We start from the raw sequence: 11,045 nt of genomic DNA on the forward strand, positions 1-11,045 counted from the left end.
CAGTCGAGATCACCATCACCTCGCTGGTCTACGCCCCCAGTTTGTCCTCATCGTCTTCCGCTCTTTTCAGGAGCCCGTCACCAAGTTTCCCCAGGGGAAACTAGGAACAGCGACTTCTGGGGGTAAAATCCCGGCCCGGCGAACTGTAAAAGACCCTCCTTCGACGCAACGACCGGATGAGGACGATTCCGGTTTTGCAGTGCGTCATGCTCATGATTGCAGTGCAGTGAGGTTGCATGATTGCAGTGAGGTTTTGCAGTGCGTCATGATTCCGGTTTTGCAGTGTTCTCCGACAGCAAAAAGATTGTTTCTGCAGAAATCGCCGTCTTCGTCGACAATCATGCTGTTAACGCCCTCGTCGACACTGGCACCGACTATTCCGTAATAAGCGCCACACTGGCATATGAACTGCGGAAGGTTACCACGCCATGAGAAAGACCCCCGTTGCGCACGGTAGGTGGCCATCTGGTTACGCCTACTGGTATGTGCACGGCACGCATTCGAATACGTACGTCGACTATTGCAGGCTCTTTCCTCGCATTCCGCGTGTGCTCTCGGCCAGTGATTCTAGGAATGGACTTTCTTCGTGAATATGGCGCCATCATCGACCTCCGTGAATTACTTGTGTCGTTCGAGGATCCTTTTTGCAATGCAACTGACAGTACGCAATTCCGGAAAAGAGTGCTCCGTGTTACCGACGATTCTCTGACTCTCCCACCTCGAAGCAGCCTCTTTGTCAAAGTAGAATTGGGACAGGACGTGTCTGACGCGGTATTTGCAGAGGCCAATTTGTCTCTCCTTATTTCACGACAAATCTTTGTTGCCCGAGGAATCATTCAGCCTCGCAATAGGCATGCTCACCTACTGGTCACGAACTTCAGCGACGAATATCGCCACCTAATGAGACACACTGTCATTGAATATTGTGAAGAACTTGCCGATGCCGATGGTCCGTCCACGTTAGCTTCATTTTCATCGAATGTCCACCCTGACGAGGCCTTCGCGAGTACTCTCGACGTAAACGAGAGACTACCTTCGGCTCAACGAGAAAGCCTTTTGCGTATACTCGGCTCATTTCAAGACTGCCTTGCCCCTACGTCAAAGGTTACACAGACACCACTTGCTCGGCATCGTATCATCACGGAACCCACCGAGAGACCCTTCTGACAACATGCCTATAGGGTGTCGCAAAAGGAGCAAGACGCTATACGTGACCAAGTCCAGCAGATGCTTCAGGACGGCGTCATTCAGCCATCGACCAGTCCCTGGGCTTCGCCAGTTGTGCTAGTAAAGAAGAAGGACGGTACGTTGCGTTTTTGCGTTGATTACCGTAAACTGAACAAGGTCATCAAAAAGAACGTTTATCCTCTACCCCGGATAGAAGACTCGTTGGACCGTATGCGCAACGCTAAATATTTTCCTCCATGGATTTGCGTAGCGGCTACTGGCAAATTGCAGTGGACGAGCGCGACTGCGAAAAGACGGCATTTATTACTCCCAACGGCCTGTACGAGTTTAAAGTGCTGCCTTTCGGTCTATGTTCAGCGCGAGCTACTTTCTAAAGAATGATGGGTACAGTTCTCACGGGGCTCAAATGGCAATCGTGTCTTGTTTACCTTGATGACGTCGTGGTGTTTGCAGACACGTTTGAACAACACGTCCAACGCCTTCATGCAGTTCTTCAAGCAATCAGAACAGCGGGGTTGTCTCTCAAACCCGACAAATGTCATTTTGAATATGAAGAACTGAAGCTCCTTGGTCACGTTGTGAGCCATGCCGGCATCCGCCCAGATCCGGAGAAAACCTGCACCGTTGCCGCCTTTCCCGTGCCCACAAATAAGCGCGACCTACGCCGATTTCTGGGGCTCTGTGCGTATTACAGGCGCTTTGTCAAAAGCTTCTCGAATATTGCTGAACCCCTCAAAAAGCTTACAAAATACGGTGTCTCATTTGTTTGGGGTCCCGATCAGTGCCATGCGTTTGACACCCTCCGAAACCTCCTGCAGGCTCCGCCTGTACTGGGTCATTTTGACGAAAGCGCTGACACGGAATTACACACTGACGCCAGAAACGTTGGGCTAGGAGCAGTATTAGTTCTGTGGCATAATGGCATAGAGCGCGTGATTGCTTATGCGAGAAGAACGTTATCCCCAGCGGAGAAAAACTATTCTGCAACCGAAAAAGAATGCCTCGCTGTTGTCTGGGCCATAACAAAGTTACTTGTATGGCCGCTCATTCAGGGTAGTTAGCGACCACCATTCCCTTTGTTGGCTCGCAAATCTCAAAGATCCCTCAGGTCATCTAGCACAAAGGAGCCTTCGGCTACAAGATTTCGATGTCACCATCGTCCACAAATTTGGGCGAAAACACACCGACACCGACTGTCTCTCACGCGCACCGGTCGAAAATGCCAACACTGACCTTGAAGACGACGACACTTTTCTTTCTGCCGTATCAGCAACCCGCTTAGCTGAACAACAGCGTCACGACTCGGAGCTTATCCCGCTCATTCACTACCTGGAATGACGCAATGCTTTGCCTCCTCGAAGCTTTGCACGCTCACTATCCTCCTTTTGTTTCCGTGATAGAGTGCTTTATAAAAAGAACTTTCATCCTACACAAGCTATGTATCGGCTTGTTGTGCCAACTACGCTTCGTGGTGACATTTTACGTGCGTGTCATGATGAACCATCATCCGGACACCTTGGCTATACGCGCACGCTGCAACAGATTCAACGCTCCTACTACTGGCCACGTCTCGCAAAGACTGTGAAGCACTACGTTCGCGCATGTCGCGACTGTCAGCGACGTAAGATTCCAACTTTACGACCAGCGGGACTACTGCAACCAATAGGCCCACCAAAGGCGCCCTTTCATCAGAGTGGCAAGGACTTGCTGGGGTCATTCCCCACGTCTTAGTCTGGAAACCTGTGGATTGTAGTCGCTGCAGACTACTTAGCACGCTACTGTGAAACCAAGGCACTTCCAAAAGCCACCGCAGCAGATGGTGCCCAATTTTTCGTTAACAGCATCGTCTTACGTCACAATGCTCCAGCTGTCGTCATACCTGATCGTGGGACAGCTTTCACCGCAGAGATGCTGCAGGAAGTCTTGGGATTAAGTGGCACGGAACACCGTAAAACAACGGCTTACCACCCGCAAGCAAATGGGCTGACTTAACAACTCAATAAGACAATTGCAGTCATGCTGTCAATGTATGTGGACATCGATCACAAGAACTGGGACGCCATACTTCCCTACGTACCTTTTGCGTATAACACTGCTGTTCAAGAAAGTACCTGTTTCACACCTTTTCCTTTAGTCCACGGTAGCGACGTCACGACGGTGCTCGATGCCATGCTCCTGCCCGACAACTTAGGAATATACCACACGGATGCCGCCGAATTCGCGCAGTGCGCAGAAGAGGCCCGTCAACTTGCTCGACACCGTATTCAACATAACCAAACCCAGACGCGCGCCGCTACAATCTTCGCCACCGTGAAGTTATTTTTAAGCGAGGTGATGAAGTCTTGGTGTGGACCACTATCCGACAGCGTGGACGTTCAGAAAAGCTTCTTCGCCGTTACTTCGGCCCTTACGAGGTCGTACGACGTCTCAGCGACGTCACTTACGAGGTTCTCCCACAAGGCAATTCGAGACGTTCCTGTTTCACCCCGCAAACTGAAGTCATTCCCGTTTCACGTCTCAAGCCATACTTTTCGCGCTGTGAATCGCCAGTGAGTGACTTACTTTATTGGTAACTTCGCGTCTTTCTTTTTGTTTCGTCTTTTCCTTACATTTTTCCTATTTTTCTTTTTTCTCATTTCACTTTTGTCCTCACAACGAACTACGTTATTCCGTCTTACGCCATTCATTTTGCTCGCATGCTAATTTTCATCTCATTTTCATTTCTTTTTTTTTGCCTTCATGTAAAACATTGAGACGATGCTTCTTGGGAGATGGGGTAATGCCACCATTGACGAACGAGGCACTGTGGCTCATACTCGTTTTTGTGTTGCGAAGAAGAAGAGAACATCTTCGTTGCTCTGGTTCAACTAAACTCCTGGCTGCAGGTCTAGTTTTGCTCGTGACAATATAATTGCTTGACTCCACTATTTTACAACATAACTTCACCTCGTACCTACAGTTCGAAATGATATTTTCAGCAATATTAGGATGCCTGGAGGCACCGAAGAAGTAATTTTATAGGAATAGAAGAAACATCGCATTTGCCTGATTATTGAGAACTTTTGTATCTCTCTTGACACATCCTATATATACTTAATAATATGTATTTTTCAAGTCCTATTTTGCCGCATGTACCTTCTTTTGAGAAAGATTTTTTTCATTGCAGCCGTGCTCTTTATTCTTCGCACAGCAGGTATTTATCAACAATTACTGACGCAAAACAAGGTTTTTAATGGGGCCCACCGTACACCATAACTGCATTTACCGTAACAGACAAACGAGAAATCGGCTATACAGCAAGAGCCGTGCACTTTGTAGACTCGTCAGTAGAAAACCATAAGCTGAATTGTTATCGACCGTTTCCTCCGCCTCATACCGGCTTGCTTTGTGGGTGCCCCTGCGGTCCCCGTCTCCTAAGAGAGCTTTTTTTTTCTTCGTTTATCCATCACATAGGAAATAATGAACAGAATCACAGCGAACAGGTCACTAGCGTGTCGTTATGAGATAAGGAAGAAAAAAAAATGTAAACGAAGGAAGCGATGAGGGCAATCTGATTTCGTACCGCAGCTCTAGGGGGAAGTCGACAGGGGATGGAGAGGACGCCCTAAGAAATGCCCGGGGTTAAGCCTTCGATATGAACCCTGTCGTCGTTTATAACAAGTGCCCGGGGATTAATCGATGCCCTCGGTGCTCACATCTACACCATCCCAGGAGGGCGCACTTCTCTCCCGCTGCTCAGTGAAGGGCGATATGGGCTTTTAAGCGCCAGGGGTCCGGGCTTTCACGAAAGGTTAGGTGTGTCAGCACGACACGAAAAGGCTGCTTTAGGTTTGATATTTCAGATAATTGCAGATGTCAAAATCAGTAACAGTGATAAATTATACAGAAAGTCAAGTTAGTTGGTACTGCATTGTAAAATAGCGCGAGAAGCACGAGGACACAGGAAGAAGACACTTGCGTTGCCTTCTTCTTGTGTGCTCGTGTTTTTTGCGCTGTGTTTTGCTATGATGAATTACGTTGAAGCAAAAAAAAAAGAGGGGGGGAGGAAGCATCGAACGTCCTAAGCATGCCGTAGTCTTCTGACCAAGTCATGACGTTATCAGATAGGCAGGAACTGCTGAATTTTCGCACGTAGCTTTGGTGTAAAAAGCAAGGTGTCTATATTCACTGAGTGACGCTAACATTTTCCACAAGGAAGAAATCAAGGCTTACGTCAGTGATGAAAATGAAACAGCCATTTCATATAACAGGTAGGAGTGTCCTTACACAGTTCTTTCTTTCTTAATATTAGACAATATTTATTCAATAGGTTAAGAAGACATCGAGATAAACTAACTTTTGTTTCAAAATATGTACTTTGTTCGTAACACTGTCGTAGCCCCCAGTGATATGAATATTCCGAGATGTGTGGCGGAAAACATGATAGATATGTGGGGTTTAACGTCCCAAAACGGCCATATGATTATGAGAGACGCCGTAGTGAAGGGCTCCGGAAATTTTGACCACCTGGGTTTCTTTAACGTGCACCCAAATCTGAGCACACGGGCCTACAACCTTTCCGCCTCCATCGGAAATGCAGCCGCCGCAGCCGGAATTCGAACCCGCGACCTGCGGGTCAGCAGCCGAGTACCTTAACCACTAGACCACCGCGGCGGGGCGTGTGGCGGAAAACAACTCGTGTGCGTGTTACAGATAATCTTTTAGCATTGATGTTACTAGAATATAGGTAATGTGGCCTAATTAAAAAAATGCACAAAACATTGTCACACAACTGCTCATGCCAGCACACTAGCATTTGCAACCAGTTCTGCAGGGATTTGCTGAGTTCGTTTAGATAAAAAAAAGGGAGTAATTTCGTGCCGGGGCACTGTTTAGGAATGGCTAAATAATATTTATACGTGCAGCTACGAACGATTCGTGGCTGTTTTCAGAGAGTGGAAAGGTGTGTCTGTCCACCGCCGACCGTATTGCATTCTCTGCGCTGGCAATCTAAATGTGCATGCAGGGCTTAAAACCTTGTTTAATAAGGAGAGAAGTATGTATTTGAAACGAAGTGTGCACACCTCTTTTTCTTTTAATGCTAAGCAGCTAAAATACGCTCACTCATTCAGCATCACTGAGAAAAGTAGGTGTTACAAGAAAAAATATATCTTCCTTTTCAAAGACGTCGCGAGTGTTATTTTCAATATATCGAGTATTAAATTATGTCTTTATACGCATCTACACATGCCTCTTTTAACGCGTCGTGCTGCTCATGCCAACACACAAGAAAAGAAAACCGAAAAAGGAAAAAAAAAACAGTAACACTGACCAACGTCATCACCAAAAACCATCTTACTTTTTTGCTCAATGACGCTCTTGGTGAGTCACCGCTTCTACTTGCGACGTGAGTCACCGCTTCTACTTGCGACGTCCGTTCTTTTGAGCAGAGAAGGTTTAGCACATGCCGATTCTCTGCTGCTTCAATCTTTTCGATGGTGGGCGTGCACTCGGCAAAAAGAATTGCGAAATGCAGCTGTAATGTGCGGAGTCTGTCCTCTGCTGATAGCGAAAGAATCATGCTATTCAAAAAGAACTAGCACGCTCAAGAAATACGAAAGGCGTCGTCTGCAGGGATCGTAATTCTAAAGAAAGCATAGAAGGTGCCGCTCTTGATGAAGCTTGCTCTTTAAGTACGTGCGTTAGAAAACGAGAAGTGTTACTAAACAATATATATATATATATATATATATATATATATATATATATATATATATATATATATATATATATCTATATATATATATATATATGTAACGCTATGATGAATGACAGACGTGGCCTGTGTCATACGCCATGTTTATTCCAATCTCAATTCTTCCTTCTCGGCTTCTACCAACCATCGCTACCTTCATACGTCACATGATTCCCCCTCCCCCCAAAAGAATGCGCGAGCTACAAACTATGAAGCATGAACAAGTGGTGTCTCATCATAGGAAAAAATATCACAAAATAGAGTAGTTCCATGTAACACAGCAGTTCCATGCACTTGCACAAAAATCTTCACAGGGAAGGCAGTCCAGTGACATCTAGGAGACCTCAGGTGGGCGGGGTTGGCTGTTGCGTTCTGAAGAGCATAACCCTGCATTCGACGTGGTAAATGGTGATGACACAGCCTGGATGAGTAGCGAAAAACGAACAAGGTTGGGAGTCCTTGTAGCGTTGGAAGGTTAGATGTCTAATGCGTCGGACTTCGAGTCGTGGCTGCGACAGACGCATTGTATCTAGAATGCGTGCTTCTTGAGAGATCATGACGGCTAGATGCCTGTGTGCTGGCGGCATGCAAGAAGTGCTTCCGCGTCTTTCTGGGCGTTTTCCGTGGTGTTTTCTGTGTAACCGCAGACGCAGAGAGCGTCTGTGGCGATGTTCCTTCATCCGGAAACGTCCTACGTCTTGAAATGACCCTTGGATCAAAGTCCTTAATTTTTTAAGTTGTTCAAGTCATGAGTGTGCTTCCGTTGAAGTTTTCGTTCGTCGTCGTATTTTCTTGGTTTGGTGATGGCTCTGAGAAAATTGTGGTTGGTCATCGTCGTTGAATAAGGAGACGCTGTCGGTATTGCCAGCATTCTTTACGAGTGGGATGCAAACATGATTTCTGTCAAGAAAAGCAGTAGATACATTTTCGTTTTTATCGGCGAGACTCGCATTGAATGGTGACTCCGTAATGTTTCCACTTTCAGTTGGTCCGGTTCCTGTGAATGACATCGCCGCAAAGATCGCTTGACGTGTTTCCGATTCCGTAGGTTCATTTCTTTACGGGAGAATTGAGCCAAGAGTTCCTGAAGTACAATCGCTTTAGGAATGGCAGTGGCTTGACAAGGTATTTGGCCGATATTTCAGGTGGTGAGTTGCGTATGTGGCGATTTCTTGAGGGGTGCGATGAGAGTGACAAGCACCAGACGAGCTACTTGGCACAAAACCAGGTGGTGGCTTACGTAAGGAAGATGAAGAGTTAAGTACATTGGGTGCTTGAATGTTGTCTTGATTTGTGTATTGTATGGAAGAGTTTAGCGTTGGTGATATTTGTGTACATGGGAAACAAGGTCGAAGGTTCGGCCTTGTAGAAAGACGGCTAGGATGTCTTTTTATGGGCAGATGACTGACTTCGCCTGACGGGAGTCGTAAACTTCTGCTCTGTGCTCGAACGCGTGAAGGCTGCTTATGACTGCGATGACTGAGATCGAATGCACTGAGAGCGTATGTTCTAATCGAATCTTCATTGGAGTCTTGAAACCAGACGATCATTTCTTCTTTTATTTTTTGCCAAGACTCGTCGTTGTCGAATATGTGGGTGAGGTAAAATTTAAATGCCTCACCGGTGACGTAGTCGCTGATGTTCGTAACCATCTCCCGTTCCGACCAAGATGCAGCGGTAGCGTGGAACTCTAACAGGTCGAACCAGTCCTGTACAGGTCCATCGTCCGCTGCTCCGGTGTACTTGGGGATGGGAAGGTCGTCTGATGCTGCTGTCATGATGCTTGGTGGTCTTGGTGGTCCGCGTTCGGTCACTGCGTCTTGCTGAGGTCTTCGATGATGATGGTCGGGCGATGAAGTGGTTGCGAGGTCTTCATCCTGTCGACTTGTGTAACGCTATGATGAATGGCAGACGTGGCCTGGCTCATACGCCATGTTTATTACAATCTCACTTCTTCCTTCTCGGCTTCTACCAACCATCGCTACCTTCATACGTCACCTATATATATATATATAATTATATATATATTTATATATATATAATAATTTATATATATATATATATATATATATACATGTATATATATATATATATATATTTATATATATATATATATATATATATATATATATATATATATATATATATATATATATATATATATATATATATATATATATATATATATATATATATATATATATATATATATGAATAAAAAAAGGGTGACTAAACACTGATGTAGGATTATTGGGGTGGTGTTTTTAGCAGCTGACTTACTGATTGGCGGTGCACTGAACTCTCATTTTCTCATTTCCAGTTTTATTTAGCTGTATCTATCCAGCGCGTAAAGAAACAGGACTACATCTCTTAATAATATTTATTATTTAAGGCTCTATCTTCTGAAAGCATGGCGTAATCTATTAGGCAAGCGGGGTGGAAGGTTCCACAGATTTTACAATGTGCTGATATTTAACGTGCGTTGGTACCGCCGAGTAAACAACCACCTGGGACATAGCCTCCATCGAAGAGTGACGGCAGCTTTCGGGACGTGGCTCGGGACCTCGGATCGGCAGCCGAACACTGTCACCACTGTACCGCTGGAGGAGGCAGGAATGGCTTACAGTTAGCCTCAAAAATTACTACGTAAACTAATCAGACGACCTTTCTTACGTGACAAGCTATGACGTGGGTATACTGCATAAAAATTCGTAGTTTTTACTAGTGGCTAAAAAGCTAGGACAGAGAAGCATCGCGGGTTCTGGCCTGACCCGCTTTTCTTTATTTCGAGACGTAGAAAGTAGCGCTTGAATAAAATACTATGTCCGCCAGTTACCCCAGTGATCGCTGCTCTAAAGGAAACAGCTTGCCTTTCAAGACATTATTTGAGTTAATAAGTATTATTTATCCTTAAACTCAAAGCGTTTTTAACTTAAGTATACCTATGCTCTGAAATTATATGTACTCGAAAAAACCTTTATTATTGGCCAGATCTGTTAATTTCATACTATATATTTAGAAAGGTTTCTTTTTAATATTCTGAAAATCGTAAATATTGTGACGGAAATGGTTACAAGAGCAACGAGAACGTCACTTTGTGCTCGTGCAGCTAATAAAACTAATGAACAGCTAATGTTATCTTTCATGGAGTAGCGTTATATTCTCTACGACATGCATTTGCATCGACGCCATAAAACCACCTAAAGGATATTCACACCTCACTTGATTAGACTTTACAAAATAATTCCACTTTGACAGAATAGAGAGCTTCATTGCAGGGGCAGTTGCATCATCACATTGATTTATTTGGTCTATGCCAGGTGGTTGGTCATACACTTTAACAGTGACGGGTTACGTTGGAAACTCTCCATGTGCAGGTCTTTTTGTATTCTCTCACAGAGCCAACTACTACGTCAATGGGCGGCAGGTGCGTGGCTACCACGTGGTCAATGTCACCCTGCACTGCACATGCTCAGTGTTGGTGGCTGTCGTCGCACGCCGTGTGATGAAAATAGCTGCGCTCCTTGCGTGCCTGGCCGCTATGCTGTTCGCTGCTCATCCAGTGCACACCGAGGCCGTGAGTACTCGTTTGTTTCTCAAGACTAGAACGCCTGCTCTGATTGGTTCTATATATCGATTACTCCAACTGCTTATTTATATACATAAACCATCGGTGTTGTGTTCTGGACAAGTTTTTTTTTTTGCTTTGTCTCATATTCTACTTGTCTTATTGTGGTGTGTAGGAGAAGCAAGAGTGCTGTTTTGCCGGTGATCTCTCCTTGTGTTATTGTTGCAGCTCCACGGGTTTGCATTTATTGCCTTGTTTTGTTTTGCATTTCTGCATTGTATAACTTCGATATATATGCCGCACTGAGTACTTTAAGGTTATTTTGATCGCCAAGTGTGCTCCATAGAACGTGCTTGTTTATTCATATCTGTCACCCTGGCGCAGGTGTCGAGTATAGTGGGCCGTGCCGAGGTGCTGTGCTGCCTCTTCTTTTTGCTGTCTCTCCTCTGCAACCACCGGTAAGAATACGTATGAGTGGTCATTGGTCGTGCACGTACACGAAGATTAATAATGCGCGGGATTATTTTGCTACATTTACTTCAGACAGTGTCATGA

This window comes from Rhipicephalus microplus, unplaced genomic scaffold (assembly GCF_043290135.1).
Source record: "Rhipicephalus microplus isolate Deutch F79 unplaced genomic scaffold, USDA_Rmic scaffold_22, whole genome shotgun sequence".
NCBI classification, from domain to species: domain Eukaryota; kingdom Metazoa; phylum Arthropoda; class Arachnida; order Ixodida; family Ixodidae; genus Rhipicephalus; species Rhipicephalus microplus.